Source organism: Nyctereutes procyonoides, unplaced genomic scaffold (assembly GCF_905146905.1).
Source record: "Nyctereutes procyonoides isolate TBG_1078 unplaced genomic scaffold, NYPRO_anot_genome, whole genome shotgun sequence".
Classification (NCBI taxonomy): domain Eukaryota; kingdom Metazoa; phylum Chordata; class Mammalia; order Carnivora; family Canidae; genus Nyctereutes; species Nyctereutes procyonoides.
The window spans coordinates 2,451,507-2,466,599 of NW_026575025.1; the positions used below are offsets into that span (position 1 = coordinate 2,451,507).

A 15,093-nucleotide genomic window follows, 5' to 3' on the forward strand; every position below is an offset into this window, starting at 1 on the left:
GGCTAATAAAGTGGTTCAAGGGTAGTTATTTGGAAAGGGGGCGGGGTGGCGAGGGGAGGGAGCGGGCGAGCGGCGGCCGGGGATTGCATGTTGCATTCGACTTGAGGTTGCATCTTTCTCCTGTTGCCTGGACCACGCTCCCCCATTGCAGTGCTTCCCCGATGCTTCTCTCCGCTCCTGCCCTCGCGGCTTTTTCTTTTCTTTCCCCCCTTAAAACTGCTGTTGCACTGGAGGGAGTTGGGGCCGCTCCGGAGCCCCTTTGCAGCTCCTGCCGGCGGGAGGGGGGAGTTGGGCTCGGGCCGCGGAGTTGGGGGGGCCGCAGCGGGCTCCGGCCTCGCCTCGGCTGCAGCTACACGGGAGCCGAGCTGCGGCGCGGCTCGGGCCCATCATTGCGGCGGCCCGGGAGTTTGGCCGCCGCCGCTCGGAGCTCAGCCCCATCACCGCCGCCGCCGCCGCCGCCGCCGCCGCCGCCGCTGCACTGGAGTTTGGCTGCTGCTGCCCTACTTCACTCTAGTTTAGTTTCACTCACTTTACATCCGGGTTTTTTCCCTAGGCAATGGGGGCCGCAGCACACCCCGTTCCTTAGGCAAAGTGAAATAAATTCGCCGCACCGACACGTCAAGTAGTCCGCCCGCCCGAGCGCCGCCGCGGGCCCCCGCCGCCCCCCCCGCCGCCGCCCCGCCGCCCCCGGGGGGGGCCCGCGCGGCCCGGGAGCCGCGGCGGAGGCGAGGGGGCCCGGGCCGGCCGCCGTACAACTCCGCCCGGCGGCCCCCTCCCTCCCCGCCGTGCCCCTCTACCCCGGCGCCTCCTCTCCCCCCGCCCTCGTCCCCGCTTTCCCAGCCCCAGTCCCTTTCGCCCGGCTCTCGGGAGCGGCGGGGGCGCGCACGGCGGCGGCGGCGGCGGGCCGGCGGGGCCGCGCGGCGGGCTCCCGCGCGGGCGAGTGTGTCTGGGCCTGGGCGGAGGGATCCCCGGGCTGAGGCGGCGGAGGTGCTGCGGCCCGGGGCCGGGTGGTGAATGGGCTGGTGGTGCTCGCTGCTGCTGCTGAGAGGAGGAGGAGGAGGATGAAGAGTTGGGCTTGTTTGTCTCCCACAGTTTCTCTCCTGCTGCTCTGATTCCCCCCCACCCCGATTCCGGCCCGGGGCCTGTGTGTGTCTCTCCTGGAGGAGGAGGAGGATCCAGTTCCTCCCCCCACCCCCTCCTCCCCACCCCCCCTTGCCTGGGGAAGAGGAGGAAAGAAACAGCCCAGAGAGAGAGAGAGAGAGAGAGAGAGAGAGAGAGGGAGAGTGAGTGAGTGAGTGAGAGAGAGAGGAGAGGAGAGGAGGAGGAGGAGGAGGGAGAAGGGAACAACCTACCATCTTAACACACTAATATCTAAAAAGTGCGAGAGGCCCAGAGCAGCAGCAGAAGCAGCAGCAGCAGCTCCAGCTTCTTCCCTCCCTCCCCATGAAGAAGAGTTCCCTCCTCCTCCTCCTCCTGCTTCTCCTGCTCAGAGTTCCTGCCTCCAGCTGCCAGGGGGGACAACCAGCCAGCAGCAGGAGGGTGCAGTATCCCAGCTTTTCCATTCTCTCTTCTCCTCACTCTCCTCTTTTTTTCTTGAGTAGCTCTATTTCCCCTCCCTCCCCCCTTCCCCCTCTCCCCCTCTCCCTGTCTCCCTGTCTTGTCTCTGGTGTTTGTCTCTGGGAGGAACTGGGGCTGCCTGCTTGGAGTTTGTTGTGGGGGGGGGGGAGGGAGGGGGAGGGGAGGGGTGTGTGGGAGGGAGGAGGGAAAGGGGGGGTGTTCTCGTCAGGACCCCTCAGTCAACTTGAGATTTGAGCAATAACTTCCCCTTCGGGGCGCCCCCCTGCGTGCCCTTCCTATTCCTCCCCCCCTAAAAAAAAGACAATGGAAAAACCTTGTCTCCCCCTTCCTTCCCTCTGCCCTCCACCCCTCCCCAGGATAAATTGGAAGTAAGTTTATGAGCAGCCTCGGGAGCCTGGGCGCTGAGTGCAGGGCCGGAGCGGGTGACAGAGGCGGCGCGCCGGGGGTGGCGGGGAGGGGGCGTCACATTGTCCCGGCGGGGGCCCGGGGAGGGGGGCCGCCGGCGGGGGCGGGGGGCGCGGAGCCTCGTCCGCCCCCTCGGCTGTCCCTCAGCCCGGGGATGGTCGCCTCGGCTCCCTCACCACCCTGCCCCCGCCCCCCCCCCCCGAGATGCTGTCGGGGGGAAGTTTTTATTATGATTATTTAATTAATTAATTTTTTTTTTTTTTTTTTTTTTTGGAAAACCATCTTGTTTGGTGACTGAGGGATCTGGTTTAAAAAAAAAAAAAAAGCTGCGGCTGCTGACGCTGCCGGGCCCGAGTGTGTGTGTGTGTGTGTGTGTGTGTGTGTGTGTGTTGGTGCATTTGTCTTGGGTGGCCGGAGCAGCGTTGGGGAAATTCCGCTTATTCTTCTTCTTCTGCAACTTGTTATTCCGGAGAGTCTGCCTGCACCCCTCACCCCGGGGCCGGCCCTCCCGCACTCGCCCCCGCCGCCCGCGGCCGCGGGGCGCCCCCGGGACCCCGCGCGGGCCGAGGCCGGCAGGCCGCTCCGAGAGGGGCCGCGGCCGCCCCTCCCCCGCCCGCGCCCCCGCCGGGGGGAGGGGCGCGCGGAGTGGGACTCTTTCCGTTTGGTCCAGCCCCGTCGTGCACGCAGTTCCCAACACTTCTCGTCATCCTCTCTCTTTGGTCTCTTTATTCTGCTGAGCGGTGCTGTTAGGATTTCTTTTTTTTCCCCTGACCACGTTCGCGATGGTGGGTAGCAGCAAGGTGGCCCCGGTAGGGGAGGGGTTGATATCGAGATTGGGCACCGGGGGGAGGAATGTCTCGTTTCAACTTTGTCTGTGGCTTGCACCCCCGGAGAAGGCCACACGCCGGTTGTAGGGTGCAGATGTGCTGAGAGTGATTTCTAAGTAGTTGAGTTGTTGAGATGAGGGTATGACTGCTAATGGCAGGCAGGTTTTGTTTTCATTGGTGAATCTGGTGTCATCATATTCGGGGCATATGTTGAAATATTCTTTGTTTAGGTCTTGAAGTAGAGGATCTCACTCTGCACGTCCACATTGTGTTGTTTTTAAATGATGTCTGCAAGTGTGGCTTTCTAGAATTTCAAATGGGAGTTAAGGTCCGGGCGTGTGTGGGCCTCAGCATTGGCCTTGACAGTGAACTTTGTGGCTGTGTTTTTGGATTTCAGAGATTTGCCCCATAGCTGGGGTGTGAGCTGTGCATTTTTTGTTAATAGTAAGTGTCAGGAATGTGGATGCTTAAGCTGGGGACGGTAAAGAGAGAACATTCCTGTATTAATAATTGATAGCTGAATATTAGAATCAGATTAATTTGGGTTGATGAAAGTTTTTTTTTTTTTTTTTTTTTTTTTTTTTTTTTTTAAAGCAGCTGTGCACTCTAGGAAGGAAGGCTTTACATAGGCATACTTTATAGGGGTTCTTTAGGGCAGGGAGCTGGAGTATCTCCTTTGAGAGAGGATACTCATCAACATCTCTGGCTTCATTGAAGGCCTGGTAAAGGGCCTGACATTGGGGCTAAGACATCCAAGTGTACTTTTCACTGTTTATGTTGTTTGTTTACATCTGGTGTTTCTCACATTTGGTCACTAGAAATAAATAGGTCAATTTTTCTTTTGGTTTTTGAAGAGTAGCCCCCCCCCCTTTTTTTTTAAGTTTCTTGATTTACTTGGTTTCACAGCATTGTAGGAAACTGTTACTACATTTTTACTGGAAATACTATTTTTCATTTTGATTTTGGTAAGTTCCTTTCTATTTTTTTCTATCTTTACTTGTATATGGAATCTACATTGTGGGCTTAAAACTAGCTAATTAGGGGCTATTTAAAATGTCTGAAGAATACATTTTAATATATCAGGACATACTTGATGGCAAAGAGGAAATTTTTGTGTGCAGTTTGCTCTTGTTTATAAAAAATTTCTATACTTAAAACTTCTGTAGATAGACAACTATCCTTAAAAGGAGCATAGTAATAGTGCAGAAAATTCTCTAATGCAAACTTCTGACTAATGTGTTAAAAATATTCCAGGTGCTTTTCTTTATGTTAGACTTTTGCTTTTGTTAACGTAATGGTATTTGCAATATGACTGGCATTGCTTGGCTGGCCGTAATAAAGTCTTTTGCTTGAGTGCTTTGAAGGCTTTTTAAAGTAGTTTTTAGATAATTTTGCAAGCTTTATTTAAGCATGTTGTACTTTGGACTCAGGCAGGTCTTATGGAACCAGAATAGTAATAGATTAAAAAGATTCCTACCTACGCCAGATTTTATTAAGAGGTATAAGTGATGGATGGGGCCCTATTTCTTTTAGCTTTGAAGGGTCCATCCTTTTTCCCATTCAATCATCCAGAAGGAGCTGCCTCAGAAATACTCTTCTTCTGCTTACATGAAGAACTCTAAATGCTATCCAGCAGGAGGTGCTACAGCAAGATAAAGCAAATCTGAATTTTGAGGGCCTTGCTACTTATTACAGCTCTATTAGCTTCGACTAAGCAACAGGATTAACGCCTTAAAGTTCCAGAAAGATTTTGAGTAAGTCCATTTAAAAGTCCATTAATAAATTACATTTGCTATTTGAAACTGAAATCTTTGATTGCTTTTTACCTGCTTGCCGTATTTACCTGAAGTAGATTTGTTATTGTGGATAGTTTAAGAATGCTACGCTTAGGCACAGAGTGCTGTTAGAATTATTTTATTTTGATGAAGAGTTATCTTGTATTGGTGAGTGGGGTGTTGAACAGATTATGCGTAATGGCTATAAACAAAAGAAATTGGTATGACTTGGGGCTTTAGGTTTTGTGTCATCCCTATAATATTAAGACAGATAGGATATGGAGATACAAGACTTTGGAAAGGAAGATACTGTATGGGAAAAAATTTAATTTCTTGTGTTTTTTTCCCTCACAATTATGGTCAGTGACCCTAATAGATAAATTCTTATGCACTTAGCTTTATAAATACATATGGTTGATATATTTGAGTTGGTCTCCAAAGACTGAGATTCTTGAACTGTAAGTAAAGTTGTATCTGTGAGTACAGGTCATTGTTGATATGTCTGTTAGTAACACTTAACAATAACTGCATAAAGATGAAAGTAGTTTCATAGCATTTACAGCACATGCCCCTTTGAAGCTCTATTAGTGTTAGGTGAATTGATTTATCCCTGGGAATATCATGCTACTGTGATGGCTTGTAAAGTTTATATCAAAGTTTTAGAAACTTAGGAATGTGTAGAAAATTTGAAGAAGCTGCTTTGAATTTTGTCGGTTTTCTAGGCATAATACTATACTTTTTTCTCAGTAAGATCGACTGAGATAATACATGTGAAGGTTCTTTGTAAATTGTTAGAAGCCGTGCAGATGTTGAGATAGGTAACTAAATACATGGACAGAAATTTCTATCTTTAAAATACTAACTTTCTCCACATCATTTTGGAAATGAGCACCTTACAAGTGTACCCCCAACAAGTGATGAATTTTTTTTTTTAATGCTACTGTGGTTACCAAAAAGCTCTTTGTTTAAAAAATGCTGTGGAGGCAGTTTCTCATAATTCAAAAAAAAATTTTTTTTTTTTGTGTGTGTGTAGATCCTATGAAATGTGTATCCCCCATTAAAATTTTTTTTCATTTCTTCATTGATGTGATAGTAGCTGATTTTAGTGAATATTTAAGTTTCAGGATTCTTCTATAGACTCTCATTAACACACAGAGTAACAGATGTCACAGTTAAGGTTTTGATTGTTTTGAGTGATTCTGTTAACTTTCTGAAAAATTCTTACTAACTAAAGCTTTCAAGCTTGTTTCAAAGTGAAAAAGATGTATAACTGTATTTATTAGTATTAGGTACACGTGTATGTCATTTTATTTTATTTTTTTTTTAGAGGGATGCATGAGGAAATCACTACTCAAATCTAGAGGAGTGCACTGAAACATTTTTGTGTAAAAATAACGCAAAAGTTTAAAACTCAGAGCCTTGATTTGGGGCTTTTCTGATAGACTCTGCTCACAAATTTGGACTAAAACAAAATAAAATATAGTTAATTGGGAGTCCCTGTGTTTATGAGCATATCAAAAGGTTTAGTATCTTAATATTTTAGAAGCTAATGCTCTTTATGAAATAGCCCCTTTAATTAGAAATTAAATATAGAAACTTATTTCTGTGTGAAGTGAGAAAAACATTTAACTGTTTAAATAAAAATGAAACCTCTTAGGATAGTATTAACTTTTTCATCCTTCAGACATTGTTTTTTGTTTTGTATTGTTTTGTTTTTTGAGGAAATACGGAAGTTAAGGTTATAGTAATGTGCCTTTAAGTTTTGTATTCTTGGTATTTTATTGCTGAAAGCTTTTGTATTTAATTGCTATTCCAAGGGAGAAAAGGAAGGGATTAAAGTTTTAGGGCTCTAACCTTTGACAGAATTCCTTTATTTCTGTATTTGGACCTGATTTCTTGAAATATGTTTGAATCTTCATGTTACTTTGTGCTGGGAAATATTCACAATTTTTGTTGACTTCTCAGGAACTTTTGTACATGGCTTTTTTGTAGGCCCTAAGTATTCTTTAAGAGCGCAGCAATATATTTTGATCAGTTTAACTTTACCAGGTGTGTATTTTTGCTGTTTTTTTTAAGACAGTAATATGCTAACACTGCTTTAAGTTTATTGTATATAATTACTTTTTAAATAGCATATGTTTTCTTGTTTGTATGTGTATGTGGCTGTGTTATTTTGTAGGCTTTCGTAAAATTTTTGTGCATTAAATTTCTGGAGTTATCTTTTGTGAGAATGTTGACGTAGACTTTTAAGAATAACTTTTATTTTACTTGTCTATTGGCTCAGTGTTAAACTGGGGTGGTGGTGAACTCTTCCACCACATTTAGAGATAATATGTGAGATTCAGTCAACCTTTGGGTTTTCTATAGCAACTTTCTCACACTAGAAACTTGTGTGGCAGTTTGAATACCCCTCCGCTTCTCTCCTTCCAATACATTGCAAGGCCTCCCCCGTTTAAAAAAAAAATAGTGTGCAGGTCTGTTGAAGGAAACTATTCCTATCTATATTTTGGAATCATGTATAGAAATGTTTTCTGCTTTTTTAAATAGACAAAAAAGTGAACCAGTAATACGGAGATAGGAAGGGGATGGGGCCTAACAGGTTGGTGATCTAGGCTTTATTTTGATTCTGTTTGTAGGCCTAGGGGACAAAAAATAACTTAAACACAGAAGCCAAAAAGATGGGTTTTGTTTTATTGTTTTGGCTGCATTGAGAATACAAACTGTCAGTACTCGAGGAGAAGGAGCAGCAGAAAGGAATTGATTTTTTTCTGCTGCAGATCCAAGTATTGTTAACCATGTGCATCTCTAAAGCAGCATGCTTACAAATCAAATAGTAGTTGATTCTTTCACTCAATTAACAGTCAGACCCTAGATTGTTTTTTTTTCCAGATTTTAAATAAGTACCAAAAACTTCAGAGTAATGACAATAATTTCCTGATAAAAGTGGGTGATAGTAACCATGGCAACTGCTATCTGGCCTTATGGACAGTATGTTGTATTGATGAAGCTTCAGATCCTGTAGTAGCCTGTCACTTTTATGGTGAAATGTAGTAACATGTGTTGCAGGTGATTTTTAGCTGGATTGTGTTAAATTTGTGTGCCAGCTTATCTTTCCTTGTTAGGAATTTCTTGGACTGTATTCCACAGCATGTTTGTGAAGGTGCTGTTGCCTGAAAATAACCCACCACCTGTGTTAGGCCTCCTGATGCAGATTGCACTTAGTTCTTTCCCAGCCTCCTTCCTTAGTCTTGCAGAAGTAGGGGTGTGTGTAGAAACTGTATATACATAAATAACAGCTCAAAGTTATCTATTTGGACATGTTATTGATAGTTTAAAAAAATCTCTTTGTTTTTAGAGGAGGTCAGTGGATGAGAGAAATGGATCTCATTTCTATTTTTTTCTAAGTCTTTCTGGCAACGTGTGTGTGTGTGTGTGTGTGTAAGAGAGAGAGAGAGAGAGAGAGAAATGAGGGGTTAGGAGTAGAGGGCATAAATATTGAGTAAGGACTTGACAAAAGAGAAACTTAAGTATTACTGTTTTTGTGTGTGTGATGGTGTTATGTGTGTAAAAATACAAGAATATTTTTCCTAGTAGACATTATTAGAGTATGGGAAATGTTTTTGTATGAGAATTTCCAGGAAGAAAAATTATTTATAAAATATAACTTGAAAGACTGTCAAGAGAAAATCTGGTAAAACAATTAAAACTTTCTTGGGGAAGGGAATAGGGAGCTTTGAAACTGATCCAACCAAACTTTAAATAAACGGCTCTAAAAATGATGTTTTAAAAAATAATTTTAAAATTTTATAAAACTTTTTGCTTTTTAAGCATTTCTTTTATATACTTATCCTGTGTCAGTTTTTTCTGACGTGAAAATGTTGATGTAAATATTCATTGATACTTTTTCCAGTACGTGCTAAGGAAATTGCCAGAGCAGAAAGCAAATAGATTCGATCTGAATTTTACTAGGCCCTGATAATAAGATCTAGTCAAATTGTGCTTAGATAGTTCAGACTTTCTTAAAACTTGCTGTGATAGGGTGAAGTGGTTTACTTACTACAATTCCCAGGATGCATTTCGGGCTTTTGCTTAACTCCGGATTAGAGCGTTGCATGCTGGGACTTGTAGTTGATTTAAACAGCACAGAGAACCCTTTCCTCTTGTCTACTCCATTTTATACAAACAGCTTCCCAAGCCTCTTAAGAACTTTCTGCTAAGTAAAATTTGATTGCTAATATTATGATTATCATGGTGCTGGTATTCTAAAGTGAGTCTTCAGAAACACCCTAGTGTTTTAGTTTACCTTGGAATAGTTTTTTTTTTTATCAGCTACTATAAGATTTACATGTAAAGTAACTGATACATGTGTATATATGTTTGTGTTTATATATTTAAAACTTAGCAGTTGTAAGTTTTTTTTTGTCTGTGCTGCTATAGATCACTTTATAATTATAGCATATAGATTGCCAATATGGGCATTAGGAGCTTATTATTGTAGGGCCTGGTATATGTGCTATTCTCTTTTCTTTGAATGGGGCCCGTTACTCAGTGCCCATATTTAAGTTTAAAGGTTTTTAAAAAATTATTTTGTAATAATTGTCAAAATCTTGAATCTTAGTATTTTTTAAATGGAAGACAGATTCCTGAAAGTAGATGTAGTTTCAGTGTAAATTTAATACTCAAAGATGTCATCTGAAAGGTAGAGGGGGAAAAAGAATGAAAGGTAGAGGGAGAGGTAAGGTTTCTTTAATAATTTGTTTATATTTTCATTTGTAAAATTTAAATTTCTGTTTCTATTCTTTAAAGTTCTGATACTTTATTAATGAATGTCAGAATGTTGTTGCAGGGATTAAATGTCGAAATCTGTGAAAGTACTTAGCACCGTGCCTGGCACATAATAAAGTCTCAGTAAATGTTTAGAATTAGCAGCAGCAGTAGTAATAGTGGTTCCTGTCATTAAATAAATAGCGTGCTTCACATTTTTCCTCTTTTTGCATTATTATTTGATCAGAAGCCCAGCCTGTTCTGACAAGACCTTGAAATTTTTGGCTTAAGATCATGATGTGGCAGTTCCTTAGAATTTTTTGCTGTATATAAGATGTCTTTGCACCTCAGTTTCTCCCTGAATGATATATGCCTGAAGTTAGATACTACCCACCAACAGCAGAATTTTGACCAGAATTCAGCCCTCTCTATTCAGGACTCTCTGTTGCTATACCACAGCCCTTGGTTGACTTTGGAAAGTTCAAAAGATATTGAAAATTTCTTTGTTCATAATATTTGCACTGGTAAAGTACTCAAACTAGTTGATTAATGAAAATGAGATGCTGCAAAAATGTTCCTCATGTCACAGTGTATGTAACCTTGGAAAGATTCTGTTTTGTTTAGAAGCATGAACCAGTCTATCACTACAGTTCACGGTGTTAAGAGAATTGATGTATTGGAGGCCAGTGAGCAGCCCCAGAAAGAAAATAGTTTCAGGTCTGTGGGTTGTACTTAAAATGTTAGCTTCAAAAAAATCTTAAGTCTTTACATTATTTTTCTCTTTTAGGACACTCTTAACTTCTTTTAGGCTCTTGAACTTATAGGATATTTTTATCTCATGGCTGGTCTCTTTTAGCTTTTTGAGAAGGAAAAGGGACATCTGGGAATATTGAAAAATGTAAGCATAAGTTGTGATGTATGTGCCTTAGTTTGAGGATATACAGAATCAAGACAGTGTCCTTCTTACCTGCTTGCCTGTATCTTATTCCAGCTTTTTTCCTTGTGTAGAGTTCCTGGAATAATATTGCTGCTGTGTTTATTTAAGAGAATCCTGACTTTAGTAGTGATTATTTAAGTATTTGTTCACACAACAAACCAACCCACTGTAATAATACTAACCTTTTTTTCTCTTTTATATATGAATTGAAATTTGTTAATATTTGTGTATTAGGGATTAAATAGATTCTTTAGATGTGTCAGAAATTTGTGAGATCTGATCTGATAATGCTGCCACATTATGAGTGGCTTTATTTATCTTATATTAACTTGACTTTTTAAGACCTAACATTAAAATAAAATAAATTCAGTGGTTACAAAGAAGTTAAATACAGAGGGCTAAGTAGAAGGGGTAAAATCGTCTCTAGTGTTAATTGGCCAATGCTGGAAAGATCAGATTTGGAGGAATTCTCCTTATAGGCATTATATAATTACACATGTGTAATTCTTGAAACACTAAAGTTGGAAATAAGGAGAGTAAAACTGGGCAGCCATGGTAATCCCTATAGAATCCTCTAATACACCTAAAGTATCGAGCACAGTTTTCTGTCTTTTTTTTTTTTTAATGAAATGTCCCAGGACAATGGAAATGAAACAATTGTGATGGTGTCAGAGGACTTGGGCGTAAGACCAGTCCTGTCACTACCTGTATGCTCTTGGGAAATTCAGCCTTGCTGGACTTTAGTTTTTGCAGCATTAAGATGGGGATAATGAAAAAAAAAAAAAAAAAGATGGGGATAATGGTAAAAGCCTGCTTCACAATGCTGTTTAAAAGGACTGGGAGAGGGGATCCCTGGGTGGCGCAGCGGTTTGGCGCCTGCCTTTGGCCCAGGGCGCGATCCTGCAGACCCGGGATCGAATCCCACATCGGGCTCCCAGTGCATGGAGCCTGCTTCTCCCTCTGCCTATGTCTCTGCCTCTTTCCTTCTCTGTGACTATCATACATAAATAAATAAAAAAAATTAAAAAAAAAAATAAAAGGACTGGGAGAGATAATACTGATATTGAATATACTTCATAGACTAAAGTAGTATATATAAATTGAGTTTGTAATCACTAATAGATGCCTGAACTTTAAGATATTTGTCTATATTGTGGTAACAATGTTAATATCTAAAAAATTTAAATAATATGAATTAGAATCATACTTGGTGATATGAATACCCCCTGCCCATGGATAACAGACAAGTTCTTAACATGTTTACAGCATAGTTAGTGACAATATGCACTGATGCATTTGTGTGTGTATATATATGTAATATATATAAATATCATAAATGTACTAGGGTGTTATGGTAATAAAAACTTTGAATTATGGGCTTTTATGTTGAAAACTACTTTTTTTGTGTTAATGTACAAACTTCTACAAATATATATATTTGTTCTTGGAGAAGTGGCATTGATATAAGACTAAAGGTTTGGCAAATTATGAACAGTTCTTGTACTCGGGTTGTTATTTTTATTAAAATAACAATAATAGTAATTTAACATTTACTGAGTACTTACTATATATAGTGCTAAGCTTTTTTACATGTAGGATCTCATTTAAATGTAATCCTCCCAGCAATATTCTGAGGATTTACTATTAATATCCTACCCCCATTTTATAGGTGAGGAGATGTAGGCCTCCCTGGGATCACATAGGTGTAGCAAATGCTACAACCTGAATTTAAGCCCATGTTTGATTCCAGAGCCTCTCAAGTGTCCATAGTATTGTACTAAACTATGTAATTCCTCTAGAAACCTAGAAAATGAATTACTAAAAAAAATTTCAATTTACTAAAATGGCCACAGCTATAGTGTATCATTTTGAGAATGTTTCATGTTGGTTTTGGTTGGGTTAGATTGAATATTTTGGAAATAGCATTGAAATGGAACGGAAACGAAGGTATTTGGGATAGTGCCTATCTTGTTCATTATTTTTTTTTTTTAATTTTTATTTATTTATGACAGGCACACAGTGAGAGAGAGAGAGGCAGAGACACAGGCAGAGGGAGAAGCAGGCTCCATGCACCGGGAGCCTGACGTGGGATTCAATCCCGGGTCTCCAGGATCGCGCCCTGGGCCAAAGGCAGGCGCCAAACCACTGCGCCACCCAGGGATCCCTATCTTGTTCATTATTGTATGTTAGTTGTGAAGCATAGTGCCTAGCATGGAGTGGGGACTGATAACTTTCTTAAGGTTGGAATTTGGGCACTTTAGCATGGTAGGTTATTTTATACATTTTGTTAGTAAGTGCAAATATTTTACATTTGCTGTTTTAATTATTATGTAACGATCAACATTTTAGAGGGTTTGATGAGAAATGTCCTTTTTTTAAAAAAGAAACATTACAAAGGCAGTTCATCTGAATAATTCTAGGCATATAGATATGTATAAAGTAGAAAATGAAAGTTGTTCCATTCTACTTTTAAATTTTCCTGTGCATTAAATATATACTATATCCATTTCAAAAATAAATAGAATTATACCATAATACTGTCTTGAAGTTTACTTTTTTCAAGTGGCTATTTAAAAAAAACTTATTTTTGAAAATAAGGCTCAGGTGAGAAGTGGGAGTGAGGTTGGAAGGAGAGAGGTAAGATTTTATACATTAAGATTATAAACATGTACTCTTGACTGGTGATTACGTATGGGGCAAAAAGCATTTTTAAGTTCTTTTACTTGCGCCTAATGGCTTAGAGATGATCATTGTTATTTTTAAAACTTTAAAAAATGTTAACCAGTATACAATGGCTACACCATTTTCTGTCCTGTGCAAGTGATTTAGGAGGCATCATTTCAGAATTAAGTTCTACTAGTTTATTCTGGTAGCTACTATTTATAAAGAGATCAATTATGGCTTCACATAACTTTTTTTTTTAAACTGGTGGGCTCTCTTGTTAGGAGGCATTCATTCAACACTTACAAATTAAAATACATTTTAAAGCTGAGAAAATAATTGTAATATTTTAATGGAAATGCAAACCAAGTACTGCTTAATCAGCATACAGATAGATACCCTGCATAGGAATTAGTCCTGGTACTCACATCTTTATGTCAGTAGTGTTGGCTGACCTCACACCCCCATCCCTATCCCTACTCACTCAACCAGTACTAAATGCTATACTGATAGCCCACTGTTTTTTAAAGCAATGAAAAAAGAAAGGAAAATTATTTGAGTGCCATTTGCTTTTCTGGCATTGTGTAAAATAAGACATCCTTAAGGCCTTATAATCTATGTTAAATATAATCTTTTGATTCTGGCTTTGAAAGTGTTATCTTGTTGCTAAGGTTGTTGGTCATAATTCACCTTTGTAATTTTTAAATTAAAAAATTTTATTTCATAGGTAATAAATTTTTCATTACACAAGTTTTATTTTTTTAAAAAGTCTTCCTGGTCCTAGAACACACTCCTGTGTCTAAGGTGCCTTAATGTTTCTTTAGACTCATATTTAGTGAAGTGCTGAAGCCTGGCCTTAAAATTCTAAGAACTGGGTCTGACAGGGCATAGCAGTTTATTTGAATTACAGTATAGTCAGTTTATTTATTTATTTGAGAGTGAGAGAGGGAGGGCACACAGGAGTGGGAGTAGGGGGTAAGTGGTAGGGATGGCAGAGGGAGAGGGAGAGAGAATCCCAGGCTGACATCATACTCAGAGTGGTGGAGCCCCTTTTCAGGACCTCGAGATCATGAAATCAGGAGTTGGATGCTTAACCAACTGAGCCACCTAGGCACCCCCAGTATAATCAGTTTTAACAAGCCAATTCAAGGGATTTCTCATTGGCAGCATTCATATGTGCTTTTCATCTTGGTGGCTCAGACCATGCCCTAGGACGTATTTTCTTATTTCTCGCAATAGTCCTAAAAGTGTGTAGAGGGCTCAGTTCATGTCATGGATGGTCAAGCTGAGGCAGAGACAAGAATTCAAAAAGTGAATGGTAGAGCCTAATTTTCCTCTATTCTACTTTTGGCCTTAGCTTCTTGTCTCCAAACTTTAAAAAAGTACTGCTACCAATAAATATATTTATATGTAATTTTCTGAATTAGTGTTTTATGCATGTTACAAAATATACAGGGAAGCTGAAATTTTTAAAAGGGTGATATTTAAAAATATAAATTACAATAATTCCTTCCATGGCCCCCTTCCTTCTCCAGGGTGGGTGCACCCACTTGGAACTGACAACTTTAGATAGGCCATTCTTCTGCGGAAGAGGCAGTCATGAGGACACCTGGAGGACAGTTGGCACTAGGTGTGGGCCTTTTAAGTTGGAGTGGTCTTTTGTAGCTTTTTAGTTTAAAGAAACAGCCTTTCTTTCTGTGAAAGGCTGAAAGATTGAGAGTAAAGGCCTTGAGAGAGGTGAGCTTAAAAGACAGAAATATAAGCCTTATTTGTTTTCTTCAGAGTTGACTAAAGGCAAAAGGCTGCCTACCCCAACAGCTCTTACTCCCACCATGGAGATGGCAGTGCCTTTTTCTGTTGTTGTTAGGCAGTTTATAGAACGCAGGATAGCTTGGTAAGCGTCTTCTCTGTGCCTGATATGACGTAACAGTGTGGAGTATGCAGCATGCATGTTAAGTACAAGTGGTTGTATTTGGCTTATTGCTGCAGCATTTTTGAGGATGTCTTAAAAAGCGGTTCTCATTCGATAGAGTTGGATATGTACAAATAATTGAAATCATCATTTCATGAAGACCAAACTTTGTAACTCAATTACTCTATTTAGTATTTGTTTATTTCTCTCCTCTCCTTCTCCCCCCCCCCCCCC

General features: G+C 40.7%; 1 protein-coding gene across 10 annotated transcripts in view; it reads left to right on the top strand.

Moving 5' to 3' along the window:
• Positions 1-990: 990 nt before the first annotated feature.
• PHF21A (PHD finger protein 21A) overlaps positions 991-15,093 on the top strand; it is a 191,667-nt gene continuing 177,564 nt past the window's right edge. For 6 of the 10 annotated variants that reach the window (XM_055313005.1, XM_055313056.1, XM_055313076.1 and 3 more), the window contains exon 1: positions 992-1,539. The gene's annotated coding sequence lies outside the window, so the exon portion shown is untranslated. Of the gene's footprint in view, positions 1,540-3,403; positions 3,776-4,343; positions 4,565-15,093 lie in introns of those variants that run through there. The other 4 variants (XM_055313020.1, XM_055313036.1, XM_055313027.1 and 1 more) reach the window with 3 other exon arrangements.